The following is a 27687-nucleotide window of genomic DNA, read 5'->3' as shown; positions in this document are numbered from 1 at the left end:
ACTAGTTTAAAAAATGAAAGGCGTTTATTTATTGGCTCACGTAACTGAAGAGAACTAGAGATAAAGTGGGCTTCAGGAGTGCATTAAGTAGGGCTGTAGCTCCATTTCTCTGTGACCCACATAGCCCTTTCTTTACCTTCAGCCTATTATTCTTCTCAGTTGCAAGAATGATTCCTCAGACGTATGAGTTACCTACTGCTGCACAACAAATTACCCCAAAACTTTAGTGAATTAAGGAATAAACATTTAGTGTCTCACAATTTCTGTGTGACAGGAATCTAGGCATGGCTTAACAGAGTAACTCTGTCTCAAAAGTCTCTCACAAGACAGTAATCAAAATGTCAGCTGGGATTTGGTCATCTGAGGCTTCACTGGGACTAGATAATCCACTTCCAATACATTTGTATGGCTATTGGCTGGAGGCTTCAGTTCCTTGTCATGTGGGCCTCTATTTGGGTTTCTCATGACATGACAGTTGATTTCCTCCAGAGCAAGTAATGAGGGAGAAACAGAGAGAAAGTGGGAGGAAGGAGACAGAACCTAGTCTGTTGGAATGTAATCTCAGAAGTAACATACCATCACTTCTGCCCAGTTGGTCATACACACCAATCCTGGTAAATTGTAAGAGGGAGATTACATGAAGATGTGGATATCAGGAGTCTGGAATTATTGGGGGCCATCTTGGAGTCTGGCTGCCACATCTGGCCTATGTGATTCCTTGTTCATATGCAAAAAAGGAGTTACATCTTTTAGCTATTAAACAAATTTGTCAGATTTTCTCTGATTGTACCAACCTTAAACCAATCATAGTGGCTGGTAGAATAATAGCTACTGAATGATATAGGTCTGGGTTACTGAGTCAATATTTGTTTCAGGGGGATAGGATGACTGGCTTAGACAGTGTCTACCTAGAGCTGGGGATGTGGTTTGCTGCCACTCAAACAGCATGGTTTTTCTATTTTTTTCCTTAATTTTTTAAATAAAGATAGATTTATTTAGAGAGGTACATACGTACTACATAGACTGTAGGCTGTTACAGAAGGCAAGGGAAAGACCATGAGGTGTGGGGGTTAGGTGCTCAGGTTAAAAGTACAGTAGATACACACTCCATAGACAGAGTGTGGGCCATCCCCAAAGACTAGGGAGCAAGAGAGGCCCCGAGGTATGGTGTCACCAGTTTTTATGAGCTTGGTAGCTTCACATGCCAACAAGTGGGAGGACCATTCCAACTACCCTGGGGAAGAGGCTGGGATTCCCAGGAATTGGGCCACCACCTACTCTTTGACCTTTTATCTTTAGCCTTGGAACTGTCATGGTGCCTGTGGGCATGTTATTTATCACGCTAATATATTACAATAAGTGTATATGAAGCTCAAGGTCAATTGGAAGTCAAATCTCCTGCCATCTTGAGCCTCAATGCCTACTGGGAGTTCTATTTTCTACCATTTTGGTGTTAATAAATTACCTCTGTTGTACCCTGCTCTACCCGCTGAGCTATCGAAGGGTATACATTTTGGTGTTAATAAATGTGTCATTTCCTTGAATGGCTGTGCCCTGTCCCTTTCCCTCCTGTCTCATTTGCCCTTCAGAGATTTTACTCCCATAATCTTATGGGGTTGCAGAGGGGTGACGGTCCATCTTCTGAAACTGCTTCCGGGCTGAGTAGGGGCATTGACTCTGCCTCTCAGGGAGTAAAAATCTCTGAATGCCTAATCTAGGGACCCCAGGGGCAGGACAGCCTTTTGTTGTTGCATCAGAGAGTGGTATGGACTTGAATCCTCGGTTAGCCATCATCTGATGTGGGACTGTTGTAACCCACTGTTTCCATAGACTTCTGATGAATCTTAAAGATGAAGCACGTTTGTAACAGCAGTTCAACTATCTATAATGACAAAAGACTTAAAAGTCATGGTTAAACACCTACAATTGATAATGAGACTCAAACAGCATGGTTTTTCTACAAAAGGAGTGGACACTATTTTGGGGAGGCACCCACAGAGTCCTCTACAGTCTGTTTCTGCCTCAGCATCTGCATGTATCCTTTTTCTTACCTATGCACTGTTATGTACATTTATAAACTCTCTCCAAAGGAGACAGTCCAAGTCTAATTCAAGCTCCAAGTCCAGGTTCTCTGGGTCATGTGTGGATACAGTTCTTTACAATCTAATGATCTAAGGGATCCTCTTCCAACACAACCAAAATGGAATTGTGAGGAAAGTACAGGATAAATTTCAATAAAATTCCCATTGAAAAAAATAGAGGTTAGAATACAATACATGGTTTTCCCTCGTTCACAGCACACATCATATCCCATTGGATAGAAATTTTAAGTTCACCTTGCCCTGGTTGGAAGAGAGAGTTTGGGTAGAGAGGGAAGGAAGTGAGATCCCTGGCACTAATTGCTGCCAGGTTGTTGAGGGCCTTTTAGAACATTAGCCTGTAGGCAACGGAGAAAGAAAGAGGATCATTGAGGAGTTTTGAGTAAGGTAGTGACATGATCAAAATTGCTTTGGTAAATTAATTTGGAGGTACTATGCAGTATAAATTCACAAATCCCTTTAAAATAATGCCCCGGGGACAAGTTTCCTCACATAAACTGAGAGTGATACTTGAAAAAGAAATAGTAACAGATTCCACAGTAAAAGTCCATGTATAACCCAGGTTTGTCTCTTTCCAAGTAGAAATTATAAGTTGTTTCTAGGCACCTACATGAAACAAACAGGGTGGTTCACGTTGTGTCACTTCCCTGGCATTAACTCCGAACTAGAATGAATGAGCTTTTAAGACTCTTTTGAAAAGGTTTGTTAATAGAGGTTGACTTGGTAGGTAGAGAGAGACTGGGAGTAAGTTCAACTTGAAAAAGTAAGAAAAAAATTAGCAGAGAGAGCATTTTCAGATAACAATAACCCTTCACTTACCTGTGCATGGTGAAGGAAATAAGAGAAATTACTATTTAAATTACTTTACTACTGTTAAGTCCTATATAAGTTAGCTGCTGAAAAGTTGGTGTAGGTTGTGAAGCCTTTGTATTTTCAAAAAGAATCAAGTTGAGGGGTAAGAGCAGCTGTGAATCTGCAGCACCACCTGCTATTGTGAGGGGCCTTTACTAGTTCAGGGTATGAAGGACTATCCTCTTCATAGACAGAAAGCCTATGGGATTTCTCCTCAGATGGCCTGGAAGGAACCCAAGGTGGAAAGTGGTAGAAAAAGTAATTATTCCTATTTGAAATTTCAGATAGTAGAATTGAGTTTGTATTTGACTTATACCTGAGAAATGTGATAGAAATAACCCCCATAATAAAGTTGTTATTTCTCTAGCCTACAGACTTGAGTGAGTATGGGTGAGTGAAATGTATAAAAGAAAACATTTTTTGAGGTAGGAATGGATTCATCATTGAGTTCTCTGCCAAATTCAGAATTAGATAGTGGAAAAATTCTATTTATTTTGAGTTTGTGAATCTGCCAGCAAACTGTTGGGAAAAATAAAGACAAGCCAGATGAGGACTTGGGTTATGGAATGAACCATAGATGACATATGACTGAAGTTTTTAAGAGAAGAATATAGTTTTCCTACTTTTATTTCCCAATTTTAGTTTAGAGTCTTTAATAACTGATTTGCAGCATGCTTCTCTATTGTACTGAACTATAGCAGCAAAATGGAAAACAGCATTTTGCAGTGTTGAAATCAACTTTAAGAGTCAGGAAATCGAAAATATCAAGTTTCCATAGTAACACTAATTTAGTCAAATCACACATGTTGTTTCTGAGCCATTAGTTTACTCTTATGATGTTAAAAGAACGTAATATTTACTTTGTGATATGGTTAAGCTAATGTTAAAATGCAAAATAATTTCGTATTTTCTGCATGTACATTTTAAATCATTTTATTATGTTAGGCTTGACATTTGATTGCACTATTTTGGAAAACGTGAGAATGTTGTAAGTTTTTTTTTTAAGTTTCTGAAGATAATTAAACAGGAAATCATGAGCATATCACAGCTTAGAAAAATGATAAGATAAAACTGGATTTTGGAAATTTGCACCAGAATTTTTTGCTGGATTTCAGATTATTTATTTGATCTTCCAACTGGCCAGCTTTGATCTGATTTTAGTTTTCACAGTTATCATATTCTATATGATATATCCTTGATTTCTATTAATATCCTTGGGATTTGTCCCAAGTCCTTTTAGAATTCCCAAATTTGTGAATACTACAATAGCTTTGTTTGTTGGCTGACTTTTTGAGACCACTTTTCCACAGACACCTTTTCCTTCACAACTTTATAGGAGTTCCTACAAAGATAATAATCTAGAAAAGGGCCAATGTGCCTAGAAATCTCAGTGGGCCCTATTTTTGGTACACACACCAAGCACATCTTCATGACTGGTCACATACTGATCTTGCATTGCGTGTGTTCCAAATTTGCTTCTTAGTAAAATGAAAAAATCCTATATGTCATGTTTTCAAGGCCACTTATAATTATTATCACGTTGATTTTCAGCAATTAAGTAACTTTGCACTCCTGGGATAAATCCCACTTGACCACAGTGTATAATTCTTTTTATACGTTGCTGGATTTGGTTGGCTAGTATTTGCTGAGGATATTTACAGCTATATTTATAAGTGATAGTGGTCTATAGTTTTATCTTCTGGTGACATTCATGAATATTAGAGTGTACTCTACCCAAATTCCCATTCAGTTCCCATATCATTTCCCTTGATAAAAACAAGTTAATTCAATGAAAAATGATAGTCATGCTTTTTTATAGATACTGTGAATATGAATATAATTTTTTTGGTTGACTGGATTATTCACTTCTTTCCTGTCTGAGTCTAAGTAATGCTGAGAAGTTCAATTCAATTCAATAAGTATTTATTGCGGGCCTACTATGCTAGGTATCATGCTAGGTACTGGGGGATTATTGATGACTAATGAATGGTAGTAGCAGTAATAATAGTAGTATAGTAGCAATAAGTTGCATAGTGGGTAAGAGTACTTGGATTTGACTCCTGTTTCTACTACTTGCTAACTGATAGACCACAGGCAAATTACTTAACCTCAGTTTCCTCATCTGTGAAATGTAGCTACAAATAGCATATAATTCATAGGATTTCTGTGAGGATTAAATTAAGTAATATATGTAAATAGTGCCTGGCACTTGGCAATCACTAAATACAGTTTAGCTATTATTATTATTATTATTATTATTATTATTATTATTATTATTATTATTATTATTATTATTATTATTATCTTCTCATGTGTCATAACTTACTTACATCATTTAATTCTCGTAACAACTCTGTTGAGGAGATTGGTACTACCTTCATTTTTATAGCCAAGAAATCATGGCTTATGGAGGCTAAGTAACTAGCCTGACATCACCAGTATGGTGACTGGTAGAAGCAGAATTCACACCCAGAATATGCTTGACTGCCAAGCTAGTGTTCAAATATATTACCCTATATAGCCTGTCTCTGGCTTAAAGGAGCTCTCACCTAGTTTTTCCAGGAAGCCCTGTCCAATAACTAGCTTAGATTCCTCAAAGTTTCCAGAGGAGGTCTTTTGGTGCCACATTCCAGTGACTTGTTCCTCTAAAGTAAGTCAGAAAAAAATAAAAGTCTAACACAAATTTCATCTGTTGAACTTGAACTCTATTTTTCCTGTAGTATAGAGAAGAAAATGCATCTACCCATGTGGCAACCCAAAGTCAATACATTCCAGTATTTTCTCTCACATTTATTTAGAGAATTTGTTGTTCAGTGGGGGGAAAAACACAAATTGTATATGAAAGCTTTGTTTTTCTGTATTTCTCTTTAGTATTAAAAAGCTCAGTTAAGGAACTGACTTTTTTATTGTCTATCTGGGTACTCTTTCTGTCCTTGACTTTGACTTTCTTGTTTCAACATTATTTTCCAGGACCTTTTGACTGCCTGCTCATGGATTATGTTCCCACCTTGTAGTTTTTAAATGCTCTCAGTTTTCACACCACATGATGGACATAGGAGGTCATGAGAGGGTAGAAAGAGGGTCAATAAATAATGTGAAGGCAAAGGTATAACATTTAGGATGAAATTTAGTGTACAACTTCTCTTGTGTAGAAATAGCTTTTCTGTGGTTAAAAAAAAGGTTATCATTTTGGAGGAAAGATGACAGAACTTTGGATGCTAAGACATCAGGGGAAGGAGTTTAAATAGACTGAGACATAGAAAAGTGATACAGAATGAAGGTAAAGTAACTATTGTGCTTCTATCATGAGACATCCCAGGACTTGACATTAGTCTTTGTATACACTTCAGGGTAAGTAATGTTGTAGAAAACCAACCTGCTTCTCCCAAGGGGAGAAATTATTTAACATTTCTTTTCTTTCTTCCTATCTAGTGACTCATAGGTAATATTTTTAAACCCTAAATCAAGGGATTGGGTTAATGTTTCCCCTAAAAGTAAAATATTTTGAGCAGTATATACTTAGAATTGAAGTTTTCTGTGAAAGATGGGTGAATACCTAAAAACCAGACAACCTTCTGAAAGAAAAAAGAAGTCTTTATTTTAAAGGAAGAAAAAAACCAAGTATGACACAAGGCTGATACCCACCCAGTGGCCAGATATGTTTTCCTGAGGGATTTTGTTGTGTTTATTCCTCTAGCATTTTTTCATTCCTGACTTTTGGGGTGGCCCTTCTGTGAAGAGTTTCCTCATCCCAGCTGTTATGATGTTTAACCTAGAGTTGCCAACTTCTGATCTGGCGGTTCCAAGACACAGGGTGAGGAAAACAAAGCTTTCCAGTATTTCTGAATCCTGTCCTCCACCCGCATTGGAATTAGTGCTTTCATCTCTGGTCAATCCTGAATTGTTTTCAGCCCTAGCTTCATCCTTGCTCTCCCCCAGAATAGCAGAACAATTACTAATGGTAAAGATCCATGTCCATGTCCAGAGTTCAAATTACTTATGCCCCACACAAATCTCAATTTATTCTTTTTTCCTTTTCTATCCCTCTCTTCCCCTCTACCCTAGTAAATTATGATGGTTTTCTTTGGGGAAAATTTTTACTTTAAAGAGCTTTTTTTTCCCCCAAGATAAATAATTAGATTTTGGTTTTTAAACTAACTAGGAAAAACAGGGTAATCTTAAAAAAGAATAATCATCTGGTTTTCATCCTAATGTTACTCCATGGGATGGCTTGACACTTCCAGTAAGGGAAGTCATGGCATTTCATTCTAAAAATACACAGGAACAGTGACTTCCTATTCCCTCCTGCCCTTAGCCTGAATTGTTTAATGTTAAGGTGAAGTGGTCCTAATTGGTCCTGTATTTTATGCCTGGCCTGCTGCAGGACTAGGCAGGTAATGAATTAGAAATAACCACAGTTAATATCTGAAGGCAGGAAGCAGAGCACAGATAGAGATGAGGAAACAGCTGCTCTTACCAAATGTGGAAAGGCATATACCTTACAGTATTATAACATGTTGCTTTCTCCTGGTATGTTCAACATGCAATTATACTGTGAATGAATCTACCTCTGGCAATGGAAACTGTTTAGGAGATCAAATGGTGATTTAAGAAAATGTGATTCTTTGGTTCTCCTACTATCTCCAAGTGTCTGGTACAACATGGCTGTTTCCACATGGCTTTGTTTAAGGAGCTCACCCTTAGAACCCCCACAAATTTGCCTTTAGGTAATATCCCATGCTCTAGATCTTTTCTTCACCCTTACCATCCACAGTAAGGTTGGATATCCACTGACCTGAAATAATTTAGTGTCCCTTTTCCCATTATACATATCTGCTCCCTGCCATGTATAGCTAGCTAGCTGGCTGGAAAAATATTAGCATTAGTATAACGTTTTGTACTTTAACAATAGAAATCATTCAGAATTAATCCCTTATCCCCAAAGAAACTCTGCTAACATAGCAAATTAATGGAAATTTCAGTGCTGTCAGGCTAATTGAACAGGTATCTAAGAGCAAGCAGGCTCTAGTGTCGTATAGGAACTTATGCATAAAGTCAAAGCTGCCTTTGAATTTTCACTTGTTTTCTATTGAGAAAAATCCCTATTACTGCCATTGAAAGGTCTGAATGAAAGCTTCAAAAAAATGCAGATTTGTAATGAAGGAAGGATGGTTCCTTATTTTAGGTGTTTTAAACAAAAAAATGCAAAGATTAAGTGGTGTCCCCAATATGTCACAGTAGTCTGGATGAGAAAAACGCAGATTCCTGTATTGTTTTTGCTGTTGTTCTAAGACTTTCGTATGCTTGACAACTCTTGCTCATGTTTCCTTTTTTTCCTCTTTCTGCCTCATCTGTATTACGTATCCTTTTGTTTCCATATAAAAAAATTCCTTCCAAATAGTTGAAATTCCTATTAAAGTTTTTTTTTTCATTGTTGTTGTTTGTTTGTTTTTAAGAATGAATGTAGGAATCTACCATTGGCAGAATGGAAAATATTTGGGAGATCCTAGTCATATTTATACAATTGTTGGCACTGACATTGTACATGACTCATTCTTCAAATATTAAATATGGTGGAAACTTCTTATGAATGAATGAATGTGTTGAGTAGACTCAAGTATCTGACTTACAGACTCTAGACATGACTTTGAAATTTTTCAATTTTGTGTTTATGAAAATATACCTTATATACTATATGCCTGAATTTGCATAACAGTTAACTTCTGTAGAACTTAAGAAAATAATTTCTTCCTATTTAAACATTAAAATGTGCTTCTTAAATGTTATACCAATATAAATCACAATTATTTTGTTTAGTATTAAGGAGCTACATTGATCAAAATATTAAACTATTTTTGGTTTGTTTACTCATTTTCAGTTGTCAAAATAAGTATAATTGGAAACAGCTGCCTTCAGATTATTTTTGACAACTCTTCACATTCAAATTTAAAATGGATAACTTTAAGAAAATGAGCCTTGTCTAATTATGATTTTTCATATAGTATATATTCAGATTGCTATTCTGCAAAGAGAAGATAATTAAAACCAGAAACTAATCATTTTTAAACTAGTACCACAGTTTTATAAAAAGATATTTTTCGTGGTTTTCTTATTTTTATATAAATTGATTAGCTTTGTTTGGCTAGTTTATACATATTAACATTTTACTATTCTTTGGAATGATTAAAATGTGGTAGAAGGCTAATGAAGTGTTTCTCTATCCTTTTATTCTTGTCTTCAAGCTATACTTAAATTTCTTTTCATTTCTATAACAGCTTAATAATGTGATTTGATATTAGCAAGAGGTTTGGAAATTTTCAACATTTTAATAACTTTTGCGGTTACATAAGTATATTCATTTTAACAGTTCCCCAGATTAATTTATCTCACTCTAAATGAGCTCCTGATTAAATTTAGGAATTAGGAAGCTATTGGAAATATTTTTTAAAAAACACTTAAATATAAAGTTCTCTACTATTGGATAACTTTATATTCTAAATTTATTCCTATAGTACTTCTAAATTATTTTAAGAATTAAAAAAAAAGACATATTGCGTGCTTCCCCCCCCCCCCCCCCCCCTTCTTAGAGCAGAGCCTGGCAAAAACCAGAATAAAGAAAATCAAAGATACTTACCATGCATCTGAAAGTATGGGAACTGCTTATTTTACCTCATGCTAGGATTCTATTCCCATGCACACATTACATACAACTGACTCCTCATGTTTCATACAGTGTCCATCTCAAGCATTTTCCATTTTCCTCAAGATTCACACTTTAGCAAGGGACACTCACTGACTGCAGATTGATTGTAAATCTGAGAGCAACACGAACAGCACATCATTAATCACAGTGAACAAACAAAATGCAGGAACACTGTCTAACATGAGCCCCTAAATAATGAAGTCCTTTCTGGGAAGTTCCTGATGAAAAGAAATTTACCCCCGACTTCTGCCATCTGCAGGTAGATGATGATCCTTGCCCATAAGGTAACCATATAAGGAAATGGCTGCTTTTGCCCATCATAGACAGATTTACTGTTACCTCGGTAACCTTGCATTTTTTCCCCTTAAATACCTGCTGTATTCATTATTTGGAGTAAATTCTTTTAATGACTAGGCTCCATTGCAAGGCACTAGAAATAAAAATATGTTTTTTTCCCTTCTTTTTTAAAAGATCTATTCTCTTAGCAACTTTCAGTTTTGCAATGCAGTATTATTAACTGTAGTCACCATGCTGTGCATTACATCCTCCCCATGATTTATTTGTTTCATAACCTGAAGTTTGTACCTTTTAACTCCCTTCACCCATTTTGTACCCTCCCCCTCCTCTTTCCCCACTCCCCTGTCCCCTAATATATGGCAACTGCCTATCTATTTTCTGTATCTATGAGCTTGTCCCACGTGTAAGTGAGATCATGAGGTATTTGTTTTTCTCTGTCTGACTTATTTCACTTAGTGTAATGCCTTCAAGGTACATCCATATTTCCATGTTGTCACAAATGGCAAAATTTCATTCTTTTTAATGCTGAATAATATTTATATTATTCATTATATACATCACATTTCCTTTATCCATTCATCTGTCAGTGGACACATAGGTTGTTTCCATATCTTGGATATTATAAATAATGATGCAGTGTACATGGAAGTGCATATATGTTTTTGAGTTAGTGTTTTCATTTTTTTGGATAAATACCCCAGAGCGGAATTGCTGGATCATATAGTAGTTCTATTTTTAATTTCTTGAGGAACCTCCATATTGTTTTCCATAGTGGCTGCACCAGTTTACATTCCTACCACAGTGCACAGGGGTTCTCTTTTCTTTTCTTAATGCTTTTATCTCCGAGTTTTCCTTTCACACTGCAGATTTTATAATGAAGACTCTTCTGCCTCAGACATTGTGTGTTCTCCCTCCTTTCAAAGACTAGCTCCTACACTTGTGCTCTCATGGCTATCAGAACATTGTTCCTTCATTTATCTATTCTAACCACCATCTTGCATCATTAATATTTCTTCACTGTGGCCTTCCTATCTGCTAAAACCATAGTAGTCCTTACTTTTGACTTTATTACTCTCATATTGCTTTCCTTTAGTTCACCTTTTCACTACCAAAAGTCTTGAATCATGTGTGCTTCCCCTCCTTTAGGGTGATCCACATATTCCATTGTTTACTGTAGCCTGACTTCTGCCCTTCTGACAATCTGCTGAAATCAATCTCTTGAAGGTAGCTAAAATTTGGTAGATCACTAAGTACAAATCACTTTCTGTCAATCCTCTAACCCAGTGTTGGCCAAATCCTGAAACTCTTTCATTTTTTGGCTTTACATTATATTCTCCTGATTTTCCCACCTCTCTGCCAGCTCTTTTTCTGTTTCATCATTCTTCTTCTATAACTTTAGTTGTTCCTCAAGGATCTGATCTTAGCATTTTTTTCTTCTTATTTAATCCAATTTTAGACTAATCCAGTTTCTTGGGATCCACTGTTAGCTGTATGTGGTTGACTTCCAAATGTATATCTACAGCTCTACCTTCTCTACTAAATGACTCTCCTTCTCTCATTTCCTCCCATATTGTATTAATCACCTCAGGCTGTAATAACAAAATACCATAGACTGGGTGGTTTAAACAACAGGATTTTATTACTCACAGTTTTGGAGGCTGGGAAGTCCAAGATCAAGGTGCCAGCCAGTTTGGTTCCCCTGCAGGAGATCTCTTCCTGGCTTGTAAACAGCTGCCTTCTGGCTGTGTCCTCATATAGTGGAGAGGGAAAGCTGTGGTCTCTCTTCCTCATCTTATAATGACACTAATCCCATCATGAGGCCCTACCCTCATGGCCTCATCTAAACCCAGTCATCATCCAAAGGCTCTACTTCTAAATATCATTATACCTGGGAGTTAGCACTTAACATATAAATTTTGGGGAGAAACAAACGTTCAGCCCATAACACATAGTTATGGAATATCTAATAGGTCCAATTGCAATGGTCAGCTAAATATCTAGCTGGGATATTTTCTAGTACCTCAGTGTCATCATCTACAAAATAGAACGTGTCACTTATATGCTCAAATCTGCCCTGCCTCAACTATCTACCTTTTGCATTAATAATAGAACCATCCATAAAAGTTGCCCAGGATCGAGACCTTGGAACCATATTTGACTTTTCTCTCTGCCTTATTCTTTGCTTTGTTGACCAGTTGCTCAGTTGTGCATAGTTGGTTTTCATACCACTGTTTCCATTTATTTCCAACAGTCCAGTTTTGAGCCGTCATGTCTCCCTATAGTTCGCTTGCCTTCAACTGTTTTCCATGCTGCTGCCAGCTTAAACTTTCAGAAGCCTACCTCTGACACTATTATTTCCCTGTTCAAAAAATCTTCAGTGTTGTATCCATTTATGACTCCTAGAAGGATCTTGTTTCAAAAACCACTCTCTTCTCACTTAACTCTTACATTCTAAGGGCCTTGGCTATGTAATTAGGTAATTTATTCTCCTCCAGACCATGTGGACTTTAACATGTATGTGTAGTTTAACAAGTATTTGTAAATGAACACCCCTGTAACCATCATCCAGGTTAAGAAATAAAACATTACTGATACACAGAAAGCCTCTTGTATATGTCTGCCTAAGTATTGTCTTCACAATTCTAAGCTCCCTTCCTTCCTTCAGAGATAATTACTATCCTGACTTTTATAGAAATATTTCCTTACTTTTCTTTGTAATCTTATCACTTGGATATACACCCCTGAAAAGCATAGTTTGTGTTTCTCAGTTCTTGACCTTTACATAGATGAAATAATTATTGTGTATATTCTTTGTGTGACTTACCTTTTTTGCCTTGACGTTATTTTAAAAATTATTCATACTGCTGTTTGTAGCTGTAGATTGTTATTTCTCACTGCTAATTGAGATCATAATTTATTTATTCACTTTATTGCTGATGGACATTTGAATTTTTTACCCTTTTTGGTAATTATAAACAATGCTTCTACGAACTTTGTTGTTTATGTATTGTGGTCCATGTAAGTATGGATCTCTAGGGCAAAGATTGGAGAGAATTGCAGAGTCGTAGGTATGAATGTCTTCAACTTGATCAGACAATGCAACAGGTTTTCAAAGACTTTGTGCCAATATATACCTTTCATATTACGAAAGTTCCTGATGCTCCGTATTTTGGTTAACTTTTAATATTTTCACACTTTTAGGTTATTTCTCATCTGATAGATGAGTAGCAGTATTTCATCATGGTTTTAAAATGCATTTCCCTGAGAAATAGTGACACTGAACTTTTAAAATATGGTATTGGTCACTGGTATTACCTCTTTTGTGAAGTGTTTATTAAATCTTTTCACCATTTTTACTTCTGGGTACATTTCCCTTGTTTTGCAGGTGTTTATATTCTGGTACTAGTTCTTTATCAGTTGTATGTATTGCAGATATCTCTTCCTATTCTGAGGCATTGACTTTCCACTCCTTCTATGTTGTCTTATAATTTAAATTTAGTTTATTAGTCATTTTCTCTATTATGAGTACTTTTTGTGTTTATTTAGGAAATCCTTCCCTAGTCGAAGGTCAAGAAAAAATCATCCTGTATTTTCTAAAATTCACTGGATTTGATTTTTGTGTATGCTATGAAAGAGGGGCCCAATCTAATGTTTTTCATTGTCCTAGTACCTTCTTCTGGAAAATCCATTCCATTCTCACTGCTCTGCAGTGCCATCTCTGTCATGAATCAAGTGCCACACAAGTTGGTTTCTATGATGTTTCTGAACTCTCATGTTCTAGTCATATATTTTTCTGCCCCTGTGCCAACACCACACTGTCTTGACTACTATAACCTTGTAATATATCTTGATGCCTAGTAGAACAAATTTTCCTCTTTGTTCTTTTTCTTCAAGAGTGTTGGTATGGGCTGAATTGCATCCCCTCTTCAAAAAGATATGTTGAAGTACCTCAGAATGCAATCTTATTTGGAAACAGGATCATTGCAGTGGCAATTAGTTAAGATGAGGAGGACCCTACCCCAATATGATTGGTGTCCTTATAAGGTGATGGCCATGTAAAGACAGAAACATAGGGAGAATGCTATGTGACAATGAAGGCAGAGATTGAAGTTATGCAGCTGCAGGGCAAAGAAAGCCAAAGATTGTCAGAAAACCACTGGAAGCCAGGAAGAGGCAAGAAAAGATTCTCTGTATGGGTTTCAAAGGAGCATCAACCTGGTAACATCTTGATTTTGGAATATTTAGCTTCTAGAACTATGAGATGATAAATTTGTTGTTTTAAGCCATCCAGTTTGTTGTACTGTGTTACAGCAGCCCTAGGAAACTAATATAAGTGATTGGCTGCTTTGGCTTTTTGCACATCTGTATGAATTTTAGAATTAGATTGTCAAGTTCCATACACACTTGTGATTTTGATAAAATTGCATGAATCTATAAATAAGTTTGGGGAGAAGTTATATATTTTTTATGTTGAGTGTTCCAATTCTTGAACATGATATTCTTTTCCATTATTTAGATTATCTTTAATGTCTCTCAACAAAGTTTTATGATTTTTCTACAAAGGTCTTAGAAAATTTTTTGTTAGATTTAATTTAAAGTAATTGGTAATTTTGAGGCTATTGTAAAATATCCTTTGTAAAATTAAAAATTTTAACTATTGCTGATATAGAGAAATAAAATAGATTTCTGCACTTTGATTTAATATCCTATGACTTTGCTAAATTTTCTTATTCTAAATTCTAACAGTTTACTTGTAAATTCTTTTGGGTTTTATATAAAACAATTATCATCTTTAAATAATGATAGTTTTGTTTTTTCTTCTACTTTGGTTTCTTACCTTTGATTTCTTTTTATTTTCTTGTGGGTGGGCCCTCCACTGCATAGTTTACTAGAAATATTAATAGCAGACTTCTTTGTCTTGTCCTTGATCTCCAGTGGAAAGCTTTCAGTATTTAAAATAAGTATGATATTTGCTGTATATTTTTGGAAATAATTTTTATCAGATTAAAGAAATTTCCTTCCATTCCTAGGTTGCTAAAAGTTTTATTTGGTTAAATCATAATGGATGTTAAATTTTATTAAGTGCTTTTATCTGCATCTATTGAGATGATTGTAATATTTTTCTCCTTTAATTTGTTAATGTGATGAATTACATTACTTAATTTTTGAATATTAAGCCAACCATGAATTTCTGGTATAAGTACAACTCAATCATGATCTATTATTATTCATATAGGTTGCTAGATTAGGTTTGCTAATACTCTGTTTAGGATTTTTTGCATCTACACTCATATAAGCGAGTATGTTCTATAATATTCTTTTCTTATATTATCATTGTCAGATTTTGGTATCAAAATTATACTAGCCATATTAAATGAGTTGGATAGTATTTTCTATTTTTCTATTCTCTGGAAGAGTTTTTGAAAAATGGGAATTATTTATTCTTTACATGTTTGCTAGAACTTAAGAGTAAAGTTACCTGGGCCTGGAGTTTTCTTTCTGGGTAGGCTTTCAAATTACTGTTATAATTTCTTTTTAATGGTCATAAGGCTTTAGGGTCTTGTGTTTCTTTTGATGCCAGTTTGATATTTTATATTTTTATAGGATTTTTTTTTCTGTCTCATCTAAGTTTTTAAATTTGTTGGCAAAACTTGTCAATAATATGTTATTATAATCTGTTTATGTGTGCAGCATCAGTAGTGGTTGTCTCTTTTTTATTTTTGATATCTGTTATTCATTCCTTTTCTCTTTTTTTTCTAATTAGTTTCACCAAAGTTTTGTTAGTATTTTCAAAGAAGGGACTTTTAGCTTTCTTGCTCCTGCATTAGTTATCCTATATCTTTGCTCGTTTGTTCTTCCTTCCTTCCTTCCTTCCTTTCTTTCTTTCTTTCTTTCTTTCTTTCTTTCTTTCTTTCTTTCTTTCTTTCTTTCTTTCTTTCTTTCTTTCTTTCTTTCTTTCTTTCTTTCTTTCTTTCTTTCTTTCTTTCTTTCTTTCTTTCTTTCTTTTTCTTTCTTTTCTTTCTTTTCTTTCTTTTCTTTCTTTTCTTCCTTCCTTCCTTCCTTCCTTCCTAACTTCCTTCCTTCCTTCCTTTCTTTCCTTCTACTTTTTAAAATTTTATTTTGCTTCTCTTTTTCTAACCTCAATGTTCTAATTGAATCTAATTCAATTAGATTGTGTTGTTCAAATATTGAGGTTTTTTGGAGTGTTTTTTCACTTAATGGGAGGAATATGTTAAATCTCTCAGCATAATTATGAATTTGTTTATTTGATCCTGTAGTTCAGTTTTTGCTTTCCATATTTTGAAGTCATGTTATCAGGTGCATAGAATTCTAAAATTATGTCTTTCTGATGAATTGAAATTTTTGTCAATAATGAAGCCTATTTACTTCTAATTTTTCCTTAAAGTTGCTTTTGAATGATATTAATATACATATATAATACCTATTTTATTTTGGCTGTTATTTGCATAGTATATGATTTTCCACCCTTTTAGTTTCAACTTTTCAATGTCCTTTTAAAATCCAGTTTGAAAATTTTTGTTTCTTAAATTGGAACATTTTGTCTATTTACATTGAATGTAACCACTGACATATTTTATTTAATTCTATCATTTTAGTTATTCATTTTTTCTGTTTGACAACCTGCTGTACATTAATCTCCCTCTTCGTTGCTTTTTTTTTTCAGATTGACTGAGTATATTTTTAAAAACTATTTTTTTCTTTGTTAGCTTAGTAGTTATATACTTTAGTTTTATTCACTTTTTAACCTATACATTACAACATGCATAATTTACTAATCAAAATCTAAAGTGAATAAAAACTTTATCCTTCATTCAGATAATACAAGCAATTTAGGATTTCATTTCTCCTATTCTTTATTTTTTCCTTCATTTTGACTTTTTGGATGATTTCACCTCAGTTGCTCCACAGAAACAGAGAAGGCAATTTAGGGAGAGATAATAAATTAATATTATTAGATATAATTCTTATAACAGTTTTAACTACAAACCCCAAATTTACTTCCATTGAATTTCAGAGCTGCTAAGGAATATTTTAGTTAGTATATAAATTCTTATGTTTAGACTTCTAAAGACTTTTTCATGAATAGTGCCTTCTAAGGGTGGATTTTTTACTTTAGCATCTTTATTGCAATAGCTCAATTCCAGACCAAATATATCCACTTATCCTGTGTAGCACTTGGTGGGCACTTTTAACCTGAGGATTCCTGTATTTCTTCTATTTTGGAAAGGTTTATGCCATTTCCTCAATGCTCTTCTAGTGGCTCTTTCATTAGATATGTGTTAGAGACTCTCAATTGATCCTCCATATTTTTAAACTGCTTTTTCATAATCATGCTTTTGCTCTTTATCTCACTGTAATAGGTTTTGGGTAAATTCCTCAGTACTCTTCCATTTTATTAATTCCCTCATGATTATCTCACCTATTAAAGTTTTAAAAAATTAAAATCTAGTTTTTATTTCCAGGATTTCTAACTTTTTTTTTTCAAAATGCCCATTTTCATTTCATTTCTGCTTATTTTATTTCATGATTTCTTGATTTTTTTCCCTGTAGAAGTGTTATTCCTTTCTATATCTCTTTGAGCATCATCAAATCATGTCAAGATTCCTTTTTTATATTCATTTTGTTGTTTCTTAGTTTTTCTCATCTGTTATAAAATTTTGATTTGTAGATTCATCTCGAGGACAAGTATTTTTTCCCTTTGTCTTTGCTCACTCCTCCTTCTCTAGTTTGTTGCAGTTGTATGTACAAAGCCTCTATTGTCCCCTGTCCAGAATCAGGTTGTATAGGGACATCTCAGGGCACTTATCACTGGCGATTAGAGATAGCACAGATCCAATCACTTAGCCAATGGCAGCTCAGCCCAAGTCCTGACTGCTTTGTCTTGTGTAGATGGGTACATACTTTTATGTAAGTTATAGACCCTGTAACAGATAGCTATAGCTCTTTCCAGCCTCCTTTCCATCCCCATCTGTTATTTCAAGCAGTAAAATTGGCTCTAGTCTTCTGCCTCAGATAGGGCACTTTTAGTCTCCATCACCCAACTAGGGGTATAAACTCCTGACTGCCTTTGCCTGTTGCATCCACCTCATTTATTGCCTTGTGTTTCTGCAAAATTTTCTTCTTTTGGAGTGTAATCGTGCCTTAAGGGCAGGGACTTTGTTTTGTTCAGGACAATATCCTGTGTCTAAAACAATGTCTATCACATAGTAGGTACTGAATAAAAGCTTGTTATGAGTGAGAGAATGAATGAATGAATGTTTGGTTACCAATCCACAGAGATGTTTGTCTCTTTGTCAGCTTGGTTACATGTTTAAAGATCTTCACCTTTCACAATTTATCTTTCATTGCTACTATGATCTTATTTGGGGTGGAGAGTGGCTCAAAGCATGAATTTACAATTCTTGATCTGAAGTTGTAGCCAAATATATATGTTAATACTGTTAGTCATTTGCCTAATAGGGATGGATAGTGTGTGCTGTAGTTATTAGTACTTATTATATCTCACACAGCCAAATGTTTTAAAGTTTTAGGAATTTGAGTTCCACAAACTCAAACTAATTTCCTAAGCACATATTGATTTAATTTTCCTCCATGCTATACTGGTAGATAACATTAAAAATTTCACATCATCTCTAGCTTGATGGAAACCTGACAAAAAAAGTCATTAAAGATAGCTTTTCTAATTAGCCTTTTTCTGTATGACTGTAATTGTGAAAGTGGTAGAAGATTATGCAAAATATAACAAGCCCAGGAATTAATTAGAAACATGCCACCAAGTAGAATTTGGCATATGTATTAGTTTTCTATTGCTGCTGTAACAAATTGCCACAAATGTAGCAGCTTAAAACAATATCCATTTGTTATCTCAAGATCTGTAGAATAGGAGTCTGGCATGGCATAGTTGAATTCTCTGCTCAGGGTCTCACAAAGCCAAACTCAAGGGGCTGGTAGGACTGCATTCCTTTCTGGAAGCTATTGGGAAGAACTAATATTCAACCTACATTAATTATGCCTTCTTATTTTTTGTATTTCTCATGCTTTGACATTTTGGACCTTGCTGACCCTGGAGAGACTGCCTGCCCTAGTGCTAGCCAATTCCTAAAGATAGTAGGTGACTTACCTATAAGGATGACTTTCATATGCAAATGAACTAATCCAGAGCCTGTAGTCCCACTACCCCCTATATTGGGCTGTCACACTCAGGGCAGTATTCCCCTGCTCTAATCACCCTAGGGCCAGGTATTAGGCACTAGGGACAGTCCTTATGCCCCAAAGCCTGCTGAAATTATTCAAACTAGCCAATCCCAAGCCTGTTTACCCTGCCTTGCCCATTCCTTCCCATCTAAACCACAGTAAGTCAATTACCCACCTTTTCCCTACCCTCTCTGCCTCTTGACTGACCCTGGTGCCCTCTGCAGCCTTGTGTAGTGTGGCATACCCCTCCTCTTGACAACTGTGAGTAACAAATTACCTTTTCTATGGCCAAGGTCTCCTGATCTGTTGGCCTTACCATACCCAAATAATAATAATGCCTACATTTTAAAACAAGCTTATTCAGATCATTGGCAGAGTCCAGTTCCTTTTCATGTCTTCCATGTGGCCCCTCTGTCTTCAAGCCAGCAATGTCATATCAAGTCTTTCTTATGTTTTGAATCTCTTTGACTTCCTCTTCTGCTTTTCAGAGCTCATGTGATTAAATTGGGTTCCCTTGGATAATCCAGAATAATCTCCCTGTTTTAAGGTCCAATGATGAGTAACCTTAATTACATTTGCAATATTCTTTTACCATGCAATATAACATAACCACAGGAGCGATACCAGGGGGCATAGACCATGGAGGCCAAAATTTCTGCCTACTAATGTTTTAGAAGTTAAATGAGAAAAGAATTATTGGCTTAACAATTTGCATTTGGAAGACATCATGAGAAATTGTAGTATGTTCTTATCTGTTCACATTTCAGGCTGCAGTTTCTGAGTTTATCTGTTTATACTACTGTGGCTAAGATAGCTTTAGATAACAATATGATTGAAAGAATTATATTGTAAAGAATTACTCAATTATGAGTCTAGTTTTGATCCTATCATGCATAAAGTGAAGATGTTAAGCTTGCTTAACACTTAGACTATACTCTCTTCCATTTGAAATTACTTATATTTCTCTAAGGGAGATCTTAGGTATTTGTGTCCCTTCATGCACATTTACCCTCACAGGCCATCTTAACAATTGTCATGTTTTCCCATCATAGTACCTTTATATTGACTTTGTCTATTTTCTCATATACTCATTGTGGGAAATGTTCTGAGGCATAAATTATACATTGATAGCTCTGACTTACACTGCTCAGTGGAAAAACAGTTAAAAGTACCTTACCCTCTGCAATTAATAACAGGACCAAATAATGCAAATATGAAACATCACAGAGGCAGACATTTTCCAAAATCACTTTATGCCAGTATTCAGGGACTCTTAGAGATGGTCACAAGTGTGTGCTTGCCCTGTGAGTACTCATCCTCACTTCCTCACTATTTTCTTATGCCCTTTTCTTTTCTTTCTCCTTTCTTCATCATTCTTTTTCTTTTCTTATATCTACGTCTTGCTTTCTCTTTTCTTCTGCTGTTTTTGTTTTTTCCTTTTATGCATGTCCTAAATCTCCTTTATGGGTTTTATCATTAAATGATTTCATCACTCACTTTATGCTAGTTTTTCAATTTCCTTGGTTTGCCTTCTTACTTTTTCTTTTCACTGTTTTTTCCAGCAAGTATTGTTGCCTTGTATCATCTGTTCCTTAAACACAGTATTTCCCTTAGAGCACTCTATGCAACCAATTGTTTGACAAATAAATCTATAGTACCTACTTGAATCTATTGCTCGGTGAGGTAAAAGAAAATTAATAAATGATTGATAATGTGAAGCTGGATTTAGATATAGGGTCTTCCTCACCATAGTGACTTACCCTGTTTTCTCAAGTTTTATCTTTAATTTTCTAACTTCAGAATATTACAGATTAGAATAATATGATGAGGACAGATAACCACTTGAAGGTTAAGCATTTTTCAGTTACTTGCCAAAACAGGAGGGCATGGCAGCCTTATGAGTTGGCTCAGGTTCAGAGACATGCTTCTCATGTTTTTCATGCCTTTATAAAAGAAATTCAGAGTTGCTCCAGCCCTAACATCTCATATGCCAAGAGTTCTGAATTTATCCCTGTAGGGTACACTGTGGTTAGTACACTATGTGCTTAATGAGTCTCTGTTTGGGGATAAATCTTGACTCTGAACTCGTTCAAATCTGAACTGTCCCAATGTAAGTAGATTTACCATAGCCTTGCCATTTGCTTGGTGTGCTGCTATGCTGCTATGCTGCTACTTGAACTCCTGAAAGATTAGTGGTGTTTTTCATTTGGCTATGGTAGTTTTAACAAAGTCAGACTTGGCCTTTGCAGAATCATTTTGCTTTGAAGAAGTCAGGTCTGGCCTTTGAAAATCCTTAGGATCTTTTGCAAGGGTTTTAAGAAAAATATTTTGTGAGAATCAGTCCAGTTTTTTTTTCTTTTTAATTGCCACTATCGTGGGAAATCTGGGCAGATGATCAGTTCCCCCTGTTTCAGAGTTAAAGCAAGGCCATACATAATGCAAATGGATAGCATTTTGCCTGTGAGCGAATCCTTCAACCATTTTTTTTTGCTACAAATATAAAAATAAATAACTAAGACATTATTTTTCTGTTTAACCAAATGATTCACATCTCTTCTCTTTGTGTCTTGGTTATTCAGAGTGTAATCTCTTTTCCCAGCTACAGAAATGGCATTCTCTCCCTGTGTACTCAAGATAATCGGATGGGACAACTGATGTGATGCAACAAGTCTCCCATAATTGTGGTGTTTGAGACATTCTTCTGTAAGAGTTAAGGTTATGTCCTGATAAACCCATTATAAATTGAATATATCTTAAGTTGAAGTGCATTTAGTACACTAACCTATGGAATATCATAGCTTAGGCCTAGCCTACCTTAAACATGCTCAGAACACTTATGTTAGCCTACAGTTGGGCAAAATCATCTAACCATCTAGCAAAGTCTGTTTTATAATATTATATATACATATATATATGTATGTGTGTGTGTGTGTGTATATATATGTGTGTGTATATATATATATTTCCACATTGTGAAAAGAAATGAAAGATAAGATGTAGCAGGGAAGATTTGAGCTTAAAATAAGGCAGAATGTATTGAATGCTGAGATTGTTGAAGGATTTAGCATTGATTAAAAATCCACTGTGTATCTATACTTTACATATTATCATCTTATTTAATTCTTCCAACTACCGCATGAGGGAGGTAATACTCCTCATTTTATAGATAAAATGATGACTTAGAGAATTAGAAGTATTTAAGATAACTATGAGTGGGGAAGACTAGATCTGTCTTTCTCCAAAATTTATGTTCTTTTCAGACCAATGGTAGCTAAAATGGTTTTTTAGGTTTCCTTGCCCTGAAAGTCTTTATATTCTTATTCACAGCAGTCCAGTATCATGTAGTTGAAGTCTGGAGGTGAGAATAATGGAGACAGAAGTCTCCTAGCTTTCAGGAGATCTAGGTTGTAGAACTGGTGAAAGCAGAAATATAGCTACTGACTTTGCCTGGACTTTGTCAGTTGTAAAGTATCATTTACAGTCAAGGAGCTATTACTGAATAAGAAAATGTCAGCCCTGTTTTTCTTGTGGGACAAAATGCCACAAATTAGGGTTTTCCCACTACCAGTTACTTTACTTAATCCCCAACTCTTGGTCCAAAGTGGCTACTATTAAAATTCACAATTGCATGAATGAAGAAGCCATGGTTACTCAGCATGGTTTCTCTGCTGCCTCACTCAGGGTGCCATGGAAGCAGCAGAACAAAGAAAGAATATAAATGGATCCTGTCTTGTGGCAAAAAAGCAAAAAATGTGGTAACTTTTGATTCTGTCCAAATCATAGATCTTGTTGCTAAGCAGGGTGTTATGAAATGATATGGCTCCTACTTTAGGGCAGGCAAGGTTTTGTTCCTATTTTACAGGTAAAACAACAGAGGCTGAGAGGTTATGTGACTTGTCCGAGGTTGCAGAGGGGTCTCATAGATGGGGAAGAGACTAGAACCACCTTTGAGTACCAAGATCTTTCTACTGCAAACACCAAAGCAAGTCTTGGCTTTGGAGATGTTTCTTTTCTATGGAAGCCCTTAGTTTTGCAGTCCACAACCAGGGAGTGATCTCCCCCTCACTTCCTAATTCAACCACTGTGTTCAATCTAAAATAATAACTAAGACCCTCAGAATTAAGAAGATCTGATATAATAGTTCCCTCCAACAGATGCTAAAACATCTGCATTGCATCGGCAGGCCCCATATACACCACTTGGATAAATCCTCTGGTTTCAGTACTAGGTTGTTTATCGTTTGCTTTTCAACAAAACTTCCTTTAGCAGTTACTATTTTCACTTCAAATGTTTAAAGCCTGATATCTTACTAATTGATCAATAAAATAAAATGTGAAAAAATTGCAAGTCTCTGATTTTACCCTGTATATGTATCTCCATGCACCACTCCAGTACTTAATGTTGTTCTGTGCTGGCATGGTCCTCCTGACTGCAAATTCTTGACAGCCACTTGTTGGGGAAGTTGTGGAGAGGATGCATGTATCAGATTAAGACTTAGATGAATTTTTGGACTCTCTCAATCCTGTGAGGCTATGATGTGTGATGTATTACATTTGTCAGTTGAGAGAAGTAGAGAACCACAATGTAGACAGCCACTTGAAATTAGTGTTTGTTTGTTCATTTGTTTTTTAAATGGGGCTCATTTTAAAAATGCCTCATGAAATAGGAATAGGTAAATGTGTCAGTTTCACTGCTTGACTCCAACCATTACCGCCCTTGTTTTCTTATCATCTTCATGGTCTGATAAGTGTTCTACAATTTGGTTATATCAAATTTTTCCTACAAAGGGCCAGATAGAAATATTTTTGGCTTTCTGGGTCATATAAGGTCTCTGTTGCAAATTCTTCCTTTCCTTCTCCTCCTTTTCTTCTTTGTCCTCCTTAACTCTCTAAAATCGTAAAAACAATTCTTGCCTTTCAGGTAGTACAAAAACAGCCCGAGGCCCAGGGGCACATGGGTAGCAAACTCTTGGGCTATACCGCAGTTTTTTTTTTTTTTTTTAAACAGTCCTCTACTGATAGACAGGTTTTTTTTTTTTTGCATTTTTCACTATCTGAAACGATGCTGCAGTTAAAAATCCTTCTACTCATATCTCTGTTCATGTGTGACAATAGAATCCTAGAAGTGAAATCAAACATTAAAGTGTATCTGCATCGAACATTGAGACAGATATTGCCAAACTAACCTCTGCAAAGTCTGTACCATTTACACTTCCATTAATAGTATATGACGATGCTATTCCCTGTAACTTGAGAATACATAATATTATCAAACTATAAAATTTTGCCCATCTAATGGGTAAAAAATAGTCTCACTTTTAAAATTATATTTTCCTCATTCCTAGTGATGTCAAGAATCTTTTCATATATTTTTAGATATTTAGATACATTTTCTGTAAATTTCCTATTGTTGTGCTTTTGTGTCCTTTTATTATTAATTTGTAGGAGCTCTCATTAATCTCATCTCTGTTTTATATGTTGCAGTTTTCAACCAGTCTGTCACTTGCTTTTTAAGTCTTTAGAAATTTCCTGTTTTTATTTTAGAAAACTAAATTTTTTTTTATTTTGTGACTTCTGGGAGGTGTTGTGTCTTATTTTGGATGCCTCTACTCTGAGGTTAGAGGTATGTGCTTTTAAATAGTCCATGTGACTAAATTTCTATCAGAATTTAACACAAAGAACATAATGGTTTCTCTCAAACAATTTCTATGCTTTTTCACTTTGATTGTCAGGAAACAGCTAAATCTATGGTTCAAGTGTGGTAACTGTCCTACTTCGTAGAGTATGCAATAGTTACTGTGAGCTGTCAGTGATAAAAATGGTAGTTGTAAACCTGAAAACAGAGGTGGGGTACAGCTGAGCAAATATGAAAACCAAGCCCATGAATCAAAATACAAGACAGAAAAATAGGTCATTAGGAGACCTCAAATGTAAGTGGGATGTCTCTGAGTATCTGAGTTTGTGGGACAAATTTGATCAGCAGTACTGGGGAGTTATTAGGGAGGCAAGACCTGGAAATGGGGATGGATGTGTACAATCTAGGGGAATCTATAGCCACAGGTTCTCATCCTGTGAACTTGCAACTTCTATAGGTTCACAATATTTTACCTGCAATGCTGAAAACCCAAAAACTCTAACCTTGAAGACATGGACTTTAAAAAATTTTGTTGTCAAAATCTGACCTAATGGATGTATATAACTATTTAAAGGCTTTATCTCACTTTGTTTGAAAATTCACACATTTTTCTGCATAAATAACAATGCAGTAGATTTTAAGTTGTTTCTCACACAATACTGGTAGGTATAGTATAATATCTAGTGCATACATGTACCTCCTTGCCTCCTTACCTTCCTAAAAATCAAAAAAAAATCTGAATTCTGAAATGTATCTGGCCTCAGGGGTTTCCATTAAAGGATTATGGACTTATAATAAATATCTTACCCAAACGACCAGACAGAATTAGCTTCCTTCTTGCCTCTTTATGGTTTCTGGTTTCACTTTCTAACATTATTTTTAATAATCCTGTTACATATGTATTTTTAGTATAAGCTCTCAATTTTTTTTTTTTTTTTTTTTTTGGCAATGAGGTTGTGGAAGCCAAGTCTCCAAGAGGACTCGCAATAATCTTTGCCCTAGTGTAGTCTCCTCCTGTATTATCTCAGAGCTACTCTATGTGCGCATGTAGAATATGGGCAACAAGTGCTGTTGTGTGACTTCTGAGGCTAAGCCATGAGACATTTCAGCTTTTGCCTCGGTTTCTTGGATCTTTGGTGGGAAGCCAGCCACCATGGCGTGAGGACACACAAGTAGCTACAAGAAGAAGCCTAAGTGGAGAGGGACAAACTTGCCAGCCATGTAAGTGAGACACCTTAGATTCTCCAGCCCCAGTCCAGCCTTTAGATGGCTGCAGCCCCAGCCAACACCTCATCTGCAACCTTATGAGAGACTCTGAGTCACAAATGTTCAACCAAGCTTCTCCTGTATACATGATCCACAGACACTGTGAGAGTAAGAAATGACTGTTGTTCTTTTAAACACTAAGCTTTTGGGTGATTTGTTATGCAAAAATAGGTAACTAATGCAATGAGTGATAATTAATGAATAATTCATTCATTCTAAAAAATCATCTACTATTTGGAAACTGTTTTCTGCAGGAACCCAAACCAATGAATAGATTTAATGTGACATTTGATCCCTGTATTGCATTTCCTGCACAATTTGCATATTGACAAAATCTGAGATTTTATCCTTTATCATATATAATAATTAAAATTTTTTCCCTTTTCCCCTCTGACAGAACTGCCGATATAATTTTATTTTTGTGAAACACCTTACGGTGTGACTATTCCTGATTCTGGCCCAGAAATAGTTTTGCATCAGTGATATTTTGCTGTGTAATAAACCCACCACAAAACTCAGTGTTGTAATGCAATGACAATTTCTGTTTCTCACGGTTCTGTGGCTTGGCGGGGAAGTGCTTCTGTTAGTCTTACGTAGACTCCCTCATGTTGTGGCATTCATCTAGTGGGTCTGCTAGAGTTGGAGAGTCTGAATGGTTTCACCCTCACATTTGGGACCTTGGCAGGGATGGTTGACAAACTGGGACAGCTTTCTCTATGGTCTCTCATCAGTATTTGAACCCAAGCTTTTTTTCCATGGTGGCTGAGCCATTAAGAGCACACAGGTGGAAGCTACAAGGAATATTTAGATCTAAGCTCTGCAATTTTCACAATATCACTTCTGTTACATTCTAAAAGTCAAAGCAAGTCCCCAGGGCAGCAGGTGAAGAAAGCCCCCACCTCTTTATTGGAGAAGCAACAACATAACATTGAAGGGCACAGGCAGAGGGAGAAGTGAGTACTTGGGGACCATTATTATAATGATATACCACATGCTTCATTAGGAGAAATTATAAAGCTTAAATTTACAAGAGTCTATCAGCCTGCATTCATTAACACAGGACTAGAAAATACAGATTGACTTATTCATCAAACATACATATATTGAGAATCTCCTATTTGTTGACCCTAGGGAATCAAAATATGTAATTCCTTACCTGAAGCAAGAAATATACTCTTTTTTGTCTCTTCACATTCATTTCTTTAGGATCAAGAAATGAGTGTTCTGCATAAATACACAAAGCAACATATTTCTTGAGTGCCTTCTGTGCTTCAAATTCTGCTATTTATCCCTGAGGTGCTATGCTAGGAGGTAAATGTGGCAGCTTCTGTGAGTTACTGATGCTCTCTGCAGACGTTCCCATGGATCCCACACTCGGCCGTAACATCTGCCCTCAGGGTGTTTGATAGGACATCTGAGTCCTGCTTGACTCCACCTGCCTTTCCTATTACACACTTTACCATATGGCAAAGATGCCATGAGTGAACTCTCATGTCTTAAAATAATTGGAGTAGGTGTCAGAAAGAGGTTATGAAATCGTCTGTGTGCACTTTATGTGCTGAACAAATTATTGAGCAGTAGATTACAGAGGCCTGAATAAGACATAAGATGTAGAATTAT

Source organism: Camelus dromedarius, chromosome 15 (genome assembly GCF_036321535.1).
Source record: "Camelus dromedarius isolate mCamDro1 chromosome 15, mCamDro1.pat, whole genome shotgun sequence".
Lineage (NCBI taxonomy): Eukaryota > Metazoa > Chordata > Mammalia > Artiodactyla > Camelidae > Camelus > Camelus dromedarius.
Note: the sequence above shows the minus strand (reverse complement) of the source record.